This window comes from Pongo pygmaeus, chromosome 8 (genome assembly GCF_028885625.2).
Source record: "Pongo pygmaeus isolate AG05252 chromosome 8, NHGRI_mPonPyg2-v2.0_pri, whole genome shotgun sequence".
Classification (NCBI taxonomy): domain Eukaryota; kingdom Metazoa; phylum Chordata; class Mammalia; order Primates; family Hominidae; genus Pongo; species Pongo pygmaeus.
The window spans coordinates 4,750,844-4,767,282 of NC_072381.2; the positions used below are offsets into that span (position 1 = coordinate 4,750,844).

At 36.7% G+C, this 16,439-nt stretch overlaps 1 long non-coding RNA gene across 1 annotated transcript; it reads left to right on the plus strand.

Annotated features, from left to right (window-relative positions):
- The first annotated feature begins 2,304 nt into the window (after window positions 1–2,304).
- On the plus strand, window positions 2,305–8,567 carry LOC129006356 (uncharacterized). The gene is made up of 3 exons (XR_008491979.1): window positions 2,305–2,469; window positions 6,122–6,251; window positions 7,849–8,567. It is a non-coding gene; the product is annotated as an uncharacterized LOC129006356 (long non-coding RNA).
- Window positions 8,568–16,439: the final 7,872 nt, after the last annotated feature.

Genomic DNA, 16,439 nt, shown 5'->3' on the forward strand with positions numbered 1-16,439 from the left:
ATCCCAAACGAGGACATTAATATTTGGCTCATTTCTTCTGGCTGACATTTTTTGTTCTAGAAATTCTCTCTCTTTACCTGTGAATACCCAATTTACTCTCCACTATTCCCTAAAGTTAGCTTTCACTCAAATACACATTTACAATTATAAAGTTAGCTTTCACTCAAATACACATTTACAATTATAAAGTTAGCTTTCACTCAAATACACATTTACAATTGTAAAGTTACTTTATTTCCATTTAGATTGCTCCTGGTCTCCACAGAGATAGCAAAGATTTCAAATGCAACAGGCTGTTTAGCAGAAACAGCCATTTTTTTTAATATAAATTTAGTTCACTTAGTTCAGTTATTTTGTCTTTAAAAATACATTGCTTTGAAAAAATGCAAACTGAACTATGCTTAATTCAATTCTTTCCATTGGCATGTAAATTTTAATTTACAATCTAGCACGAGGTCCTTTTAGTGGCTTTGTTTAAACTGTTAGAAAGAGAGACTAAGACTATTTTAATAAACAATTTCAAAAATACAAAAATCTAGGGAATAATACATTCCAGTTTATGACCATACAACAACATGTATATTCACCTAAACTGCTAATGGGCATTCTGTTTATTCTCATTGTTTATTATTATTTAAAAATTACCACATCTCTTTATTAACCATTACAAATTCTTGTCAATTGCTTATTCTTATCCTTCAAGCTTTTTTCCTTTTTTGGTCTTTTCTTTTTGATTTATTAGACAATTTTAAATAGTTTGATTACTGCTTCTTTCTATGTTATATGCACTGTCAATCTGTTCTTCCCTTCAACGGCTGTTTGTTGTTTTTACCACAGAACATTTGGTCAAGTGTTTCAGAGGTTAAACTCTATTTATATATTTATTGCCCTTATGACTTTTACTTTTTCTTTATGGTCTGATTTCGATAATTCTTTTCTCCCTCACAGACCTAAAGAGCTTTTTCTACATTTTCTTCTACAATGTTGAAGTTTTATTTTTTACGTTTAATTTCACATTAGGTAAAATTTATTTTTTATGTGTTGTGAGCTAGAGATCTACCTTTTCCATGTAGATATCCAATTTCCCAGGAATATTGAAAGAGAAGCAAGTCTTTTTTTGTCTTTTTCTCCTTTAATATACAAAAGGATGTAACAAGATCCCTAGGACAAATCTGATGTTAACTGAATTAAGTGGGTTAGTATTAAATTAACTGGCCCGATAATTACAGGAAGGCATTATAAGTCCCTAGGGAGCTCAAGGAGGGTGAAGCCTCATGCCCCTTTGGGTAGTGATACAGGGACTGACTATACTCCTTGCTGCCACAGGACAGAACAGTCTCTAGGTTTTTCATTCCCGACTCAGTAGCACTCAAAGCTTTTCTTAAGGTAAATTAAAGTTATGGAGAAAGACATCACTGTGTAGCCACTGTTTTCCAAGAGTAACATTCCAGGCAGCATCTAGGGAGCCAGCAAAGATTCTGTCCTGTCTACCATTTTCCCATGAGTGACATCGTAATAGAGCCTCCCTGTCTTATTGCCTTTTCTGTTGTGGTAACTAAAGATCACAAACTGGGTAATTTATATATTAAAAAAGTTTATTTAGCTCATAGTTCTAGTGGCTGGAAGTCCACAGTGCCGGCATCTGTGAGGGCCTTCTTGCTGCCTCACCTCATGGCAGAGGGCATCACATGGTGAGAGCAGGAGCAAGGAAGCCAGAGAGAGCTCACTTGCATAACAATAATGCTCCTGTGATAATAAACCCACTTCTGTGACAGCAACATGCATCCCATCATGAGGATAGAGCTCTCATTCATCCATTCATCTCATCACAGGGGCAGAAGGATTAAGTTTCTAACACATGAACTTTTGGGGGACACATTCAATACATAGCACTCCCAAAATATTCACTAAGAGCGAGAGTAAATTGATTTAATTTCGGACTGTTCTTGGCAGTCCAAAAGCAGAGTTTCCAAGTTTTACAATAGATAATTAAAATGATTGAATAATATTCTAAAAAAAAAAAAAACCAACCTTCAGAAGAAAGTTAGAAAATCTGAAGATGAAATTTTTTAAGGCATAAAATACGTGCAGTTTATAGACAATGCAGACATGCTAAGAAGTGAAAATGTGCTTTGACATTCTCAGATTGGTTAAGGATTTTGCAACAAAATAACTTACTTACCAGTGTCAGGGCATGATAGAATATGAGTTCCTAATGAATTTTTATGCGTGGGTTTCTGTGACCCAAATTATGCTGAAGAAAGTGAGAGACACCACCTTTTTAAAAATTTTACATAGCCTGTGGCCACTGCAATTACTTAATCCCTTTGGAAAATTGCTGAAGCCTGGCACGTTTTGTAATGAACTTTGTCTCTTCACTACCAAAAGTCATTAAAAGTAACTTAAGTGAGGAAAGAAACACAATCGATAGTTGAATATTTCAAAGGGATCGGCATTTTTAAAAACTGGGTATGTATTAATATGCTATATCTGACATATGACATGAAAATGACATATACAATATGATTTTGTTTATACTATTGTATATATCTTATACATTTCGTGTTATAATACATTTTGAATATATGTGTATATATACACACAAATATATAGGAAAATAAAACTAAATATTATCAGAATGTTTATTTCTTAATGATGGGAATTTGAGTGGTTCATTTTTTACTTTACTTCTATTGTTACTCATTTGGTATTTTCCAAATTTTGTTCAGTGATTTTGTATTACTTTTGCAATGATAGACATTATGTTTGGAGGCAGAAAAAATAAGGGAACAGACAAGAAATGTTCATTTGAAAATTCTAAATGCAGTACGCACCTGAAGTCAAAGGGTCCCCCGTCACTGAAAAACCAAAGCTCCCCATATCAAAGAAGCGTGGGCGCTTCCGCCCCCTACTGTCCATCTTCAGTAACTGTCCAGTGAGTCTCCGCCTTTTGTTAGCAGGAATCCAAGAATCTCCTGGGAAGCTTGCTGTTTGCAAAATTAGGAAATCTTGAGCTACATCCTCAGATAATCTGAGGCTGGATACCGTCAGACTATACTCTGAGAAACATCATCAAAATTAAGTTACACGACCTGATCACAGCTACAGTAATAAAATCAGAAAAAATATGGACGTCATATTTAGAAACACAAATAGGCAACGAGATTTCTTTCAGTTTTAAAAAAGTATATTAGTATATAACATAATATAGTATGTATTAAAATAATATACATTTAAGGGTATATAAATATATGCTTAGTACACATTGTCAGTATTAATATCAATACATTACCTTTTATACATACGTATGTATGTATGTTTGTGTATGCACATGCAGCTTTATATTTGCCTATGTAGTTGTATATATGTAGAGTGCATAGCATAGTGTGGATGTGTGCATATGTGGTGTGCATATATAGTATATATAGTACACACACACAGAGTCCTGCACGTACACACACAGAGCCATGCATCATTTAACAACGGGGATACATTCTGAGAAACGCATCCGTAGGTGATTTTGTTGTTATGCAAACATCATAGTGTGAACTTTCACAAAACTAGATGGAAGAGCCTACCACACACCTACTGCTTCTAGGCAACAAACATGTACAGCCTGTTATTGTCCTGAATACTGTAGGCAATTGTAACACAATGGTATTTGCATATCTAAACATAGAAAAGATACAGTAAAAATATGGTATAAAAGATAAAAATGATACACCTGTGTAAGACACTCACCATGAATGCAGCTTTCAGGACTGGAAGTTGCTCTGGGCGGGTCAGTGAGCGAGTGGTGAGTAGATGTGAAAGCCCTGGACATTACTATACGCTACTGTAGACTTTACAAACACTGTACACTTGGGCTACACAAAATGTACAAAAAAATTTTCTCTCGTCAATAATGAATTAACCTTAGCCCACTATAACTTTTTTTACAGTATAAACTTTTCACTTTGTTTTAACTTTCTGACTCTTGTAATTATACTCCACTGAAAACACAAATCTACTGTACAGCTGAACAAAAATATTGTCTCTTTTTATATCCGTATTCTATAAGTGCTCTTATACTGTTTCATTTTTTAATTTTTAAACTTTTGTTAAAAACTAAAACACAAACCACACAATAGCCTACACCTACACAGGGTCAGGATCATTATCACTGTCTTCCACCTACATTTCTTGCCCCATTGGAAGGTCTTCAGGGGCAATGTCACTCGTTAAGCTGGCATCTCCTATGATGACAATGCCTTTTTCTGGATAGCTCCTGAGGGAAGTACCTGAAGCTGTTTCACAACTAACCTTTTAATAATATATTAACATAAAGAGTACAATCTAAAATAACAATAAAAAGTATAGTATATTAAATAAACTAGTAACCTAATCATTTATTATCATTGTCAAGTATTATGTGCTATACCTAATTGTATGTGCTGTATTTTTATATGACTGGCAGTGCAGTAAGTCTGCGTACACAAGCATCACCACGAACACAGGACTAATGCATTTTGCTACAGTCTTACAGTGGCAACTGCCTGATGAGTTGGCAGGAGCTTGCCAGCTCCATTATAATCTTGAGGGATCACCATTATATGTGGTCCTTTGTTGAGCAAAACGTTGTTATGCTGTACACGACTGTGTGTGCTTTTACAAATAATGCTGCATTTGTCTTTTCAGAAATTATCAAGACCCTAACCTGTGATTAACATCTGCATTTTAACTCTAAAGCTGATAAAAGCTTTTCCTCATTTTGAAGTTATTTGAAGTTGAAGGTTTTTTAAAAGGTGACATATATAAGTTCCTAAAAATCATTATTTACTAAATTCAGCATTTCTTCTGAGTTAGGTTTAATGTTGTAAAATCTCACAAGCAATTTATTTAAAGTCAGTTAAAGACATTGAAGCCAAATTCCTTTTTAAAATATGCTCTCAGTTGCAGTTGAACACAGTTACACGTGCCTCTTTGAAGGAAAACGTAGGCACAGTGATAAATGCAGTGTTGCCTTACCCATAACCAAATAGAAATAGCGGCATCAACAGTCGGAGCCCAGGAACCAAATAGGACTGAAAAGAAAACAAGAAAACATCATCAGTTTGGCAGCAAACCCACTGTCACTATACTCCCTGGCACCGGCCTTTGGCCTGGAAAGCATTTGTCTATAACGGCTTCTTTGTTTTCTGAGACGTCATCTGTAAATACTGAAATATTGAAACCTAGTCCAGGCTTTTGATACCGTATTCTTAAACCTGTTTTGAAAACCTGAGATAATTGCTTTAAAAATGAGTTCATCTATCTGTTATTTGATTTAGAAATACATTGGATTAGGTCTTATACGTCAATCAGAAACTTGTCTTTTTTTTTTTTTTTTTTTTTTTCCTAGACGGAATCTCACTCTGTCACCAGGCTGGAGTGCAGCGGGCAATCTTGGCTCACTGCAACCTCCGCCTCCTGGGTTCAAGTGATTCTCCTGCCTCAGCCTCCCGAGTAGCTGGGACTACAGGCGCGTGCCACCACGCCCAGCTAATTTTTGTATTTTTAGTAGAGACGAGGTTTCACCATGTTGGTCAGGATTATCTCGACCTTCTGAATTCATGATTCACCTACCTCAGCCTCCAAAGTGCTGGGATTATAGATGTGAGCCACCATGCCAGGCCGAAACTGGCCATTTTTAAACATACACATTTGTCCTTTATGTGATGTTCGCCTGGTGCTGAATCTGTCTGCCATTCCCAGACTGTGGAGTTAGGGCGTGAAGTTCCTGAATCCTATATCCATCACAACTGATGCTCACAATTGATGCTGTAACCACAGCATGAGATGCTGTGAAGAACAAATGAGATAAGTAATGTGAAAAGGCTGTGAAATGAGTGAAGCCCCATGTAAACAACTGGTACCAAAAGCTTCTCACTGCTACTGAATTGGAAGAATTAAGAAAGAGGTGGATGTCAGCTTTCTTTCCTCCTCTAGTCAATTCACTTTTGCCCAAATACCTGGTGAAATGTGACTCTCATGTGTGTATTAACTGCAAGAGTGTCACAAATGCTGCCTTCCACTGCGCCTCCGTGGAGCGAACTTAACAGTAAAATTTAATCTAAAAATTTGTCTTGTCTTTTTTATGCAGCTTTTTGGATTGGCTCACAGTTTTCCTACTTTTCTGTCCTGTCAATTGAGAATAATACATTTCAAGAGATGCTCTTGGAAAACACATTTGATGGAGAGGTTGATTTTTGCAACCTGTATGCCATAGTCAGGTACTCTTGGTTCTTGGTATAAATTAGACATATAATGGAAAATTCTATTCTATTACTAGAACTCCCTGGAGCCCCCAAAGCAGGGTCCTTGACAGAAACTACATCTCTAGGGGACCTAACCACTGTTAGAACTTGGTGCCAAGGGGTGAGGAAGGCATGAATTCCACCCCCTGTGCTAATATCTCCCTCCTCCCGCCTACCACATGGGAGCCCAGGCAGCACAATCTATAGAAATCAGCTTCCCTGACTGAAAAATTACATAGGAAAAGGTGAAGAATTAATGCAGGTAAACGAAAGAAACCCAGCACACCCATAATGTCTATTATATAGCTGTTTATAGGTGTCCCTAAATCAACCAAGAAGGTGTGCCTGACACCTTATCTATTTCCTGAAAGATTTCCTTTCTCTGCACCTCTCTGTCTCCCTCTCTCCCTCTCTCTGAGTCTCATCCTCCTCTGCATTCTTTTCTCTTCTGCCCCTTCCCCCTCCATGCTATCTCTTGCTCTTCTCCCTTCCTTCCCCTCTCTGTCTCTCCCCATCTTTACTCATTATGGCTACTTTGCCTGACTACTCTTGAGTTATTTTGACTTGGACTAGAAAAGAAAAAACCAGAGCCAACAAAATGGAACAAATAATTTGTCCTTTCTCCTGAACATTAGAATCTTTGGTGATTTATGTGTAGCTTTCCTAGGATAATATGAGACTCATGTTTACAGGGAACATGGAAATCCAGGAAACAGAGACAGAAGTCACCTTCCTTTCCCCGCACTCCCTTCAATTGCATCACTGGCCTGGACCCATGAATAGACACCAAGGGGACAGGCGCGGTGGCTCCCGCCAGTAACCTCAGCACTTGGGGAGACTGAGGCAGGCAGATCACCTGAGATCAGGAGTTAGAGACCACCCTGGCCAACATGGTGAAACCTCTTCTCTACTAAAAACACAAAAATTAGCTGGGTGTGGTGGTGCACACCTGTAATCCCAGCTACTTGGGAGGCTGAGGCAGGAGAATCACTTGAACCTGGAAGGCAGAGGTTACAGTGAGCAGAGATCACACCACTGCCCTCCAGCCCAAGAGACAGAGTGAGACTCTGTCTCAAAAAAATATAGACAGCAAGAGCCCACTGTGGGTTAGGCTCTGTGCCTGCTGCCAGAGGGTCTCAGGGCCAAACGTTAGTATTCAGTGGCATAGGTGAATAAGTGACTCGATGGACAAAAGTCATATTATGGCAACTAAACTACTTTACATGCTGGAAAACAACCAGATTTTGCTCATATTATCTTAAGAGATCCAAGTGTTTTTGTGAACAAAATAGCCAAGAATACAGTGATGCAACATCTCCTTTTTAGCTAATTTACCAAAGGTGTATGCCAGATAAGGATATGTATATAAGGTCACTTTATAATCTATATTTGGCAGTGGCTATGCAAATAATTGTAGTTTTGATATGAATTGATCACCCTAGCAGTGACGTCTCCTACTCTGTGGCCATGCGTGGATGTGAACTCTGTAACGAGGGAGAGAACTAAAAGCATCAGGACTGGCTGCTGGACTGGACTCCTCCACTCTGTTTGTGTTTCCTTTTCCTTCTTGCAGAAGAGCCGTCCTCTGGCAGGTATGTGAAAGAACTGCCCATGAGGAGTGAGAGGCTACTTCACACACCTCGCGGCTCAGCTCCCCGGAGACGGCTTTACAGGCACACAAGCCCCTCTCCCAAGCCATCTGCCAGGAGCCCCATGAGGAACACGGCACAGCGCCTGCATCAGAAGCCCATGGGTTTGCCTATCACATGTGTTGTTTTCTCCTGATCTGTGGCTCACAGGCTCAGCATGACCCAACCTCCTAGATTTCCCCCTCAGTGCCATTTGCAGTGCCCCCAAGCACTTTCCTCCACTCCAGTCCCTGAGCGCATGCCAACGGCCCTATTTTCAGCCACCCCCTCCATGCCTCTTGTCTGTCTCTAGCTGACAAGCAGATTATCTCTTGTGTCCACTTTGTTTGCCAATGTACTTTGGCACCATTGAATTCCAACACATGAAGTAAACTGAACTGTGTACAACGCTGAGCACACACGTGGTTTGGAGAGCAGCCCCTTGTCAGGATCCAAAATATTCCCAAGCCTTGTTGATATTTGGGTCACTGCAGAGCTCTGAGTCCCCCTTCCTTTTTAATCTTCTTCCCTTCGACTCATTCTCAATTTCTTTCTCTGAAACCATGTGTGAACACACTTATTCTTTCGAATAGATGCATACTGTTCTTGCTTATATTTTTCTGTAACCGTCATATCTAATAAATACTTATCATCCAGGAAAAAATGTTGTTGGGCAATAATAACATGCTAAATAATGGCAAGTCCGTTATCATATTTTTGTAGCAATATTTCCTTTACTTGTCACACACACACTTGATGGAAAACTTCCAAAAGTTAATTTGAAGCAGTCTTTTCAGAAACCAAAACTGAATAAAATCATTTACCATCGTTCAAAATAGCAGTCCCCAATATTAATAGTAGCAGGGACCTATTTTGTCCATGGATGTGGTAGGTGGGGGATGCTTTGGGGATGAAACTGTTCTTCTCAGGCATTAGATCCTCATAAACAGCACCATCTAGATCCCTGGCATGCACCGTTCACAGTAGGGTTTGCACTACTGTGGGAGTCTAATGCCGCAGCTGATCTGACAGGAGGCAGAGCTCAGGCAGTTGTGCCCAATTGCCCATCACTCATCTCCTGCTGTGCATTCCTAACAGGCCACAGACCAGTACTAGTCTGTAGCCTGGGGGTTGGGAACCCCTGATTTAAAACATCCTTTTTTAAAGATTGGCACAAGTATACCTGGTTTTGCTATAATTATATTAACTGCATATCTGTATGCTATCCCAACTAGCCTGGCTTTTATTTCTGCTTCTTCACTTTGGTGACTTCTGTCTCTGTTTCCTGGATTTCCATGTTCCCTGTAAATATGAGTCTTATATTATCCTAGGGAAGCTACACATAAATCACCAAAGATCCTAATGTTCAGGAGAAAGGGCAAATTCTTTGTTCCATTTTGTTGGCTCTGGTTTTTTCTTTTCTAGTCCAAGTCAAAATAACTCAAGGGTAGTCGGGCAAAGTAGCCATAATGAGTAAACACTTAACAGGGCGTTTCACCCAGCAACTGTCTGCAGATAGCAGTTGCATGAATCATGCAGAACACGTGGATGTCTGTTAGTCTCCAGGGATTACCAGGCTCTGACTCAAGGGTGGAGTTTGGTTACAGAGGCACTTCACATGCCTCAGCACCCTGGGTAATGTCAGTTGATCCTATTATAGGCACAGGATCAGCAGTATTCAGACCAACACTGTGTTCATTCAGTTCCAGTCCAAAATTACAGTGGCACAGCCAAATAAATCTAGGTGGCACAGAAGAAGCTACTTATAATAGAAGCTACTGGAAGTCCAGCTTAGCTATGGCTCCAGGCTTAAACAGATTCCCCTGTCAATATCCTATTTGTCACTCCAGGACGGTGTGTCAAAGCAACGGGCTAGGTTTCACCCTGCCCCTGTCTTCAGTTTCCTTGATGTTTAAATGCCTCTGTTCAGGAATCTGTTTGAGAAACAGATCTATTTTTACTCATAATTACTTCTCCATCTGTCTCGGTATTTTCTATAAACAGAGATTAACGTCCTGCATGTTAACCTATTTTAATCTGTGAACTATTCAGAGCCAAAATGTCTTTTTAAAGAGTAACAAGATGATATGAACATTCTGTTTCACAAGGCAGAGCTGAGCATTACTGCAGGTTCTTCAAACCATTCAAAGAAGAATGGCTTTAAAAATAAAGTCTAAGGAGCGTTTCATTCACTACCATGAAACTACATATTGGCTTGATTTTTTTAAGCTAGCAGGAAAAAGCGTTCTCATGAAATGTTTAACATGGATATTTTTCTTTGTGTGGGTTCTCCCTTTGATGTATTTTGGAGGTAATTTAAGAATGAGGGTTTGGGACTGGTAGGGCCTCCATCATCTATTACACCATCTTGAATAAATCCCTGAAGTTCTCATTTCTTAAGGTTCTCCATACACAAAATGGGAACAAAAATGCTCGAGTCTAACTGAAAATGTTATTGAAAGGATGATATAAAGTAATGTGAAAAACATATAAAGAATTGCCCAAATACGTGAAATCCTGTTATAATTAAAGCTAGAGTCGTTAGGTGGAATTCAACCATTACTACATAAATAAATGGACATTAAAGACTCATTGGCTTCACTAAATCAACATCTGTTAAACAATTATGTAATATATGCCCTTGTGGATTTTCTGGCAAAACTGAAGGTCTTTGAAATATAAGAAGTGAATGCTTGCATTGCTCATTTGAAAAATACTTTCTATATCTAGACATGTCCATTTCTAGCTATAAATGATAAAAGTTTGTTTCCCCATTCCACGGCTATATTTTTGTCACATACTGTTTTTTGTTTGTTTGTTTATTGAGACAGAGAATCACTCTGTTGCCCAGGCTGGAGTGCAGTGGTGCCATCTCCGCTCACTGCAACCTCCGTCTCCCAGGTTCAAGCTAATCTCCTGCCTCAGCCTACCTAGTAGCTAGGATTACAGGCGCCCGCCACCAGACCCAGCTAATTCTCCTGCCTCAGCCTCCCAAGTAGCTGGGATTGCAGGCGTGTGCCACCACGCCCAGCTAATTTTTTTTTTTTTTTTGTATTTTCAGATGTGATGGGGTTTCCCCATGTTGGCCAGGCTGGGCTCAAATCCCTGACCTCAAGTGATCCACCCACCTTGGCCTCCCAAAGTGCTGAGATTATAGTTATGAGCCACCATGCCCAGCCTGTTTTTTAATATAGATAAAACATACTATGAAATGAACCATTTTAAAGTGTACACTTCAGTGGTTTTCATGTATTCACAAAGTTGCACATTCATCACTACTGTATAATTCCCAAGTGTATTCATACAACAAAAAGAAATTCCATACTAGCAGTAACTTCTCCTCTTCCCTCAGCCCTGGCAAACACTAATCTAGTTTTTGTCTCTATGGATATGCTACTTCTGGACATTTTATATTTTTTATATTAAGATTTCTAGCTTCTTTATCTTAGATAGTGTTTTTAAGATTCAGCCACACGTTACTGTGTACCAGAACTTCACTTATTGTGTGGCTGGATAATATTTCATTGTAGGGGCTATGCAAGACTTTATTTACCCGTTCATTCTCCCTTAAATGGACATTTGGTTGTTTCCACATTTTGGCTATGTTTGTTTTTGGTTTCCACATTCTGACCAAAAAAAAATGCTGCTATGAACTTTGATGTACAAGTTTTTGTTTGGACATATGTTTTTATTTCTCTAGGGTGTGTATCTAGAAGTGGAGTTGCCAGGTCATATAGTAACTAGTTTAACCATTTAACTGTCAGACTGATTTCTGCAGTAGCTGCACCATTTTGCATTGTAACTAACAAGTAGGAGGGTTCCAATTTCTTCACCTCATCTCAAATACTTGTTATTGCAAGTCTTTTTTTATCATAGCTGCCCTAGTGGGTATGAAGTGGTATCTTATTGATATTTTGACAACGACTAATGATGTTGAACATCTTTTCCTATTTCATGTTTGATAGCCATTCACATTATCTTCCTTAGATAAATGTCTATTAAAATTATTTATTTTTATCATTTGTGTATTTATTGTGAGTTTATAAATATTCTTTATACATCTTGAATGCAAGTCCCTTATCACATATATGATATCCAGATGTTTTCTCATATTCTGTGAATTGTATTTTCACTCTTAATAGTGTCCTTTGATGCACAGACATTTTAATTTTTATGATGTTTAATTTATCTATTTTTCCTTTTCTTGTTTGTGCTTTGGGCATTACATTATTTTTTTAAATTGCCTATTCCAAGGCCAGAAAGATTTATATCTCTTTTCTTGTAAGAGTTTTATCATTTTAACACATACATTTTGAGTTAATTATATGAGGTAGGAATCCACCTTCATTCTTTTTCATATGAATATCCACTTGTGCCATTACCATTTGTTGAAAAGATTGTTCTTTCCCCCACTGAATTGTCCTGGTGCCCTTATAAAAACTGGCTTATCTTATATGTCACAGTTTTATACTCTCAGTTCTAGGTCATTGATTTCTATGTCTATCCTTATACCAGTACCACACATTCTTGATTACCGTAGCTTTGAGAGTTTTAAAATCAGGAAGACGGAGTCCTACTTCGTTCTTCTCAAGATTGTTTTGGCTGTTGTAGATCCCTTGTATTTCCATATAAATTTAGGATCAGCTTTTTAATTTCTGCAATAAAAGCCTGCTAAGATACTGACAGAGATTATATTAAATATGTTCAAAAATTTGGGTAGCAAAGCATCTTGTCAATATTTTCCTCCAAAACATGAACACAAGATATGTTTATATACTGTTTAGCAGTTTCTTTCAATGATGTTTTATTGTTTTGGTGAGTAAGTTTTATACTTCTTTTGTTAAGTGTATTTCTAAGTATTTATCATTTTTGATGGAATTAAAAATTGAATTGTTTCCTTAATTTCATTTTAAAATTGTTCTTTGCTTCTGTATATATTCAGCTGATTTGTGTGTATTAATCTTGTATTCTGCAACCTTGCTAAACTCATCTATTTGCTGTAGTAGTATTTTTATGCATTCTCTGAGATTTCCTTAAGTTTTAAAATATAAAAGGTTATGTCATATGCAATAGAGACAGTTGTCTGGATGCGGTCCATATATTTTCCTTGATGAATTGCCCTGGCCACAACCTCCAGTACAATGTTAAATAGATGTACTGTCAGGGAGCATCGTGGTCCTTTTCCTCGATCCTAGAGGGGAAGCTTTCAATCTTTTATTATTAACTATGATGCTAATTGAATGTTTCTTTAGAAATACTCTTTATCAGGTTGAAGAAGTTTCTTTATAGCCTTAGTTTGTTGAGTGTTTAATTATGAAAATTTTATTTTTTCTGTGTCTACTGAGGTGATAAATGTATTTTGTTGCTTGTTATGTTAACATGATGTATTACACTGATTGATACTCGTGTGGTATACCAACCTTGCATTCCTGGAATAGATCTTACTTAATCATGGTCTATACATCTATTTGATGTGTTGCTAGATTCAGTTTGCTGGTGATTTATTGAGGATTTTTAATCAATATTCATAAGGAATATTTACCTGTAGATCTTTTCTTATAATCTTTTTTTCTAGTTTTGGTATCAGAGAAATATTTGTCTCATAGAATGAGTTGGAAAGTGCTTTGTTCTCTTCTACTTTTTTGGAAGAGTTTGTGAGTATATACTGTTAGTTCTTCACTAAATGTCTTGTATAATTCACCAGTAAAGCCATGGAGGTATGGCATATTTTGGGGAAATGTCTAAAATAATAAGTTCAATCTCTTTTCTTGTGACAGTTCTATTCTGAGGATTTTTTGTGTAAGTTTTGATGTGTAAATCTTTCAAATAATTTGTCTACTTTTTCTAGATTATTCATTTTTTTCTTGGCATACACTTGTTAGTAGACGTTTCTTATCATTCTTTTTATTTTGACAAGATCTATAGTAACGTTTTCTGTCTCACCTTGTATAATATTAATTCAAGTATTTTCTCTTTTTTTCTTGGTTAATTTCTTAGTCATTGTGGGTGGCTCATAAATAGCAAAGGTTTATCTCTCACAGTTTTAGAGGCTGGAAATTAAAGACTAGGATGCCAGCTGGGTTGGGTTCTGGTGAGGGCCCTCTTCTGGGATGCAGATTGCTGTCTTCTCATTGTTTCTTCACATGGTGGAAAGAGGGAAGAGTTTTTAAGATTCCTTTTTTATAAGGTCTCTAATGCCGTTCGTGAAGGCTCCACCCTCATGACATAATTACCTTTCAAATACTCCATCTCCTCATACTACCACTTTGAGAGGTAGAATTCCAGCATATGATTTTGGGAGTGTGGGGTACAGCTATTCATTCCATTGCAGTCAGTCTAGCTATAGGTTGTCAATTTTATTGATCTTATCGCAAAGAAACAACTTTCAGTTTTGTTGATTTTCTCTTTTGATTTTATAGTCTTTATTTCATTTAGTTCTACTCTAATTTTAATATTTTCTTTCCTAGGTTTTGTTTAGCTTAATATTTTTTCTAGTTTCTTAAGGCAGAAGGTTAGGTTATTGATATTTTTAATCCTTTTTTTTGATATAGGCATTTATAGCTATAAATTTCCCTATAAGCCCTGCTTTACTTGTATTCCGTAAGAGTTGATGTAGTTTTGAATTCGTGTACCTCAGAGTACTGATTGACCTTGTAATTTCTTCTTCAATCTCTTGTTTATTTAGGAGTACGTCGTTTAATTTCTACATATTTGTGACCTTCTCATTCTTTTATTACTGATTTCAAATTATATTCCATTGTGGTGAAAGAACAAACTTATATGACCTTAATACTTTTAACTTAAAAATAGTTTTGTTTCATCATTGTTTTATAATTTATAATCTTATAGTCAATTCTGGAAAATGTTTCATGCGCACTTTAGGTGAATGTGTATTCTTCTGTCATTGAATGGAGAGTACTATACATACATTTCAGGTCTAATTAGTTTATATTATCTTTAAGTCTTCTATTTCCTGGCAGATCTGCTGTTTAAATGTTCTATATATTATTGAAAGCTGGATATTGAAATTGGTAATGTATTGTCAAGTTATTTCTTCTTGCTTTCAATTCTATTATTTTTTTCTATATGTATTTTAGGACTCTGTGTTTAGGTGCATAAATGTTTTTAATTTTTATATCTTCTTGATGAATTGACCATTTTCTATTATAAAATACTCTTCTGCAGTAACAATTTTTACTTTAAAGTATTTTGTTGGATATTGGCATGACCACTTCAACTCTCCTTTTTTGGCTGCTTGCATGTTCTATCATTTTCTATCATTTCTTTACAACACCTGTCTTTCCATCTAACATCTGCATCTTATAGACAGCATAGATCACTTTTTAAAATCTATTCTGCGAATCTTTGACTTTTTATTGGACTATTAATTCATTTACATTTAATGTAATTACTCTTAATATAGCACTCACATCTACCATTTTGCTATTTGTTTTCTAAAAATCTTATGTCTTATACTTTCTGCTATTTCTCTATTACTACCTTATTTTTAAATAAAATCATTTTTCAAATATACTACATTAATTCTCTTGTCATTTTTTTAATATTTAAAAACATTTCCTTAGTTGTTTACCTGAAGATCACAATTAATATCTTAAATTATGACAAGCTAATCAGGATTAACACTAATTTAGTTTCAATAATAAAATAAGTTTTGCTACTGTAAGCTTCTTCCCTGACTTCTCTTTTGAGCTGTTGTCAAATTACATCTTTATGCATGCATGTCAAACAGATTTATAATTATTGTTTTATGTAGTTGTCTTATAAATCATACAGAAGAAAAATAGTTACACTAGTTACAAACAAGAATGCATTTATACTGTCCTTTATATTTACCTATGTAATTATATTTACCTGTGCTCTTTATTTACTGCATTTAGTTTTGTGGATTAGAATTACTGACTAGTGTCTTGTCATTCCAACCTAGAGAACTACCTTCAGTTTTTTGTTTGTTTATTTGTTGTTGTTGTTGTTGAAACAGGGTCTCACTCTGTTGCCCAGGCTGGAATGCAGTAATGCAATCTCAGCTCACTGCAGCCTCGACCTCCTGGGCTTAAGTGATCCTATCACCTCAGCCTCTTGAGTAGCTGGGACTAAAGGAGTGTGCCACCACACCTGACTAATTTTTTTAAAAAGTTTTTGTAGAGACAAGGTTTGCCATGTTGCCAAGGCTAGTATCAAACTACTAGGGTCAAGCACTCCTCCCTCCTTAGTCTCCCAAAGTGCTGGGATTACAGGCATGAGCCACTGCACTCAGCCTTTATTATTTCTTGTAAGGCAGATCTTCTAGTGACAAATTATTTTAGTTGTTTTTCTGAGAAATCTCAACTTCTCATTAATTTTGAAGGATAGCTTTTGATGGACACAGAATTCTTGGATGAAAGTATCTTCTTTCTGATCTTTGATTATGTCTCCATCTTGTTTTCCAGCCTCTTTGCATCTGAAAATAAGTCATTTCTAAATTTTGTTTGGATTTTTTCATTCATAATGGATCATTTTTCTCATGCTGTTTTGAAGA